The 2,500-nt window shown below is 49.4% G+C and overlaps 1 protein-coding gene across 3 annotated transcripts in view; it reads right to left on the bottom strand.

Moving 5' to 3' along the window:
* LOC137645739 (uncharacterized) overlaps positions 1-2,500 on the bottom strand; it is a 542,683-nt gene that overhangs the window by 325,442 nt on the left and 214,741 nt on the right. The window lies entirely within an intron of this gene.

Genomic DNA, 2,500 nt, shown 5'->3' with positions numbered 1-2,500 from the left:
AGTTCAAAGCTCTCTCATCCCGGATGCCTCTAAGCTTCCGCCGTTTGCCAAGAATAACCCTTGGCGCATGGCTCTTCATTCCCCATTTTCAGACGGGATGTTAACATTGGAAGGTCTTGGCACTCGTCCCCTAGAGGACTTTGAATTCTTTCCTCCTGGTCTCGCATTTCCATTTCATGGTTATGCCAGGCTTACCGAGGAAGCTCTGGTTCGGCTGGATAAGGTCCCCAAAGAGACTGTCATTTTCCCAAAGGAACAAGCCCAATCTGTTTGGGCTAGGTTTCTGAATGATATTGGTTGCACCAATACCATGTTGACGCCTCATAAAAGTTCGTTCACAATGTTCTTAATGGACAAGAATACCGTGACTCCATGCGTCAATAAGGTTGCAGAACTGGCTTTTCAATATGCTCTGGAGGAGAAGCCCTTGCCTCCCATCCGAGAGGTAGACCCGATCTCCCTCCTTCTTCCTTCAGGTAATGAGTGTTGGGACAATGTCCATACCACCTTTACTTCTGGCAAGCTAACAGCGGACTGTGCGTCGGTAATGTTTAGCGAACGGCTTCCCCGTCTCCCGGAATCCCTTATTAAAAAGGAGTATGATTCCCGCCTACGTGTTGGTCGAACTTTGAACTTGGCCACGTCTACGGAGTCGATAGCCTTAACTTATGATACTGAGAGTATCTTTAAGTCTCTCAATAAGGCTACTTTGCAGTCGTTATATTTCGATCTATATGACTTTGCTATTGCCAAACGTAGGTGCCGCAAACACGTCCTGAGGCGACTATTAGGCACGAGCCTAATAAACTTATCCGGTCCTCTTGCTGGGGTTCAAATCTTTTCCCTGAGGATCTTGTGGAGGAAGTCTTGGCAGAGGCTACTAGGGTTAATCAGAGCCTTAAAACCCGTTGGGGTTTGACTCCTAGGCGGAAATATGATCCCGCAAATTACCAAGCCCGGGGTAGGAAGAAGCTCCGCCCGTATACCTCCACCCAGTTCCGGCAACAGCAGAGTAGTTCGTCTGTTTTCCGTCAGCCTCTTCCTCCATCTCCTGCTGCTCCTGCACAGCCTTCCACCTCTCGGGCTCCTTCATCGGACGACTATGTCACCGTTCTGCTCCCTAAGAGCCAGCTTCCCGGTGCCTCCACCACCTCTCCAGCCTTTAACCAGTCTTATGAGGCTCAAGGCTCTTCCCAGAGTTATAACAGAGGTAGAGGCTACCATCGTGGTTCAAACCAGAACAGAGGTAGAGGTAGATTCTTTCGCAAGGGAAAGAACTTCCGAGGCGGACGTGGAGGCAACTCCTCAAACCAATACTGAGGTGCAGCGGGTAGGGGGGAGGCTTTATGCCTTCCGCAACAAATGGAGGTTCAGTCCCTGGGCTTTCAGTATCATCTCCAAGGGACTGGGGTGGAGTTGGATTCAAGGACCTCCACCTCCGAACAGATTTCATCAACATTCCACTCCGGACCTAGTCGAATTTGTCCAGGACCTGTTACAAAAGAACGCCATACAAGAAACGAAACACCTGAAGTTTCAGGGTCGGCTGTTCAGTGTCCCGAAGAAGGATTCGGACAAGAGAAGAGTGATTCTAGACCTATCCCTTCTCAACTTGTCCATTCAATGCGACAAGTTTCGAATGCTTACCGTCTCGCAGGTGCGGACCTTACTTCCCCGTGGGGCCGTCACCACGTCTATCGATCTTACAGACGCCTATTATCACGTCCCGATAGCGAGACACTTCCGTCCGTATCTAGGCTTCCGCCTAGGGGACAAAAATTACTCCTTCAAGGTGATGCCCTTTGGGCTCAACATCGCCCCAAGGATCTTCACAAAGTTAGCAGAAGTTGCTGTTCAGGAACTCAGAAATCAAGGGATTCAAGTAGTAGCCTATCTGGACGACTGGCTCATTTGGTCAGACACCTCCCAAAATTGCCTAAAAGCCACTCACAGAGTCATCCAATACCTTCAATCTCTAGGCTTCCAGATCAACTTCAAGAAGTCCCGTCTTCTCCCGAAATCAAAGTTCCAATGGCTCGGCCTGCAATGGGATCTTATATCTCATACTCTGTGTCTTCCCAAACCCAAGAGGTTAGAGATTGCAATGAACACCAAACGCTTTCTCAAAGACAAAGTAAGTTCCAGACGACTCCAAGAGAGGATCCTATGGTCCCTTCAATTTGCTTCAGTGACGGATCTACTTCTGAAGGCAAAATTGAAAGATATCAATCGTGTCTGGCGTTCGAGGGCGAACCGGAAGCTCCGGGACAGGAAAGTCCGCCTTCCTCCCATTCTCCGGGAAAGACTTCTACCTTGGACAAGGGCCAACAATCTGTCAAAGTCAGTTCCCCTTCGATTTCCGCCTCCGAAGTTAATCATTCACACGGACGCATCCCTATCAGGTTGGGGAGGCTATTCTCAGCTCAGGAAAGTTCAAGGTCTTTGGTCTCCCTTATTCCGCTAATTTCACATCAATGTGCTGGAGGCCATGGCAGTTCTT

Source organism: Palaemon carinicauda, chromosome 8 (genome assembly GCF_036898095.1).
Source record: "Palaemon carinicauda isolate YSFRI2023 chromosome 8, ASM3689809v2, whole genome shotgun sequence".
Lineage (NCBI taxonomy): Eukaryota > Metazoa > Arthropoda > Malacostraca > Decapoda > Palaemonidae > Palaemon > Palaemon carinicauda.
This window is presented reverse-complemented; position numbering and strand designations above follow the sequence as displayed.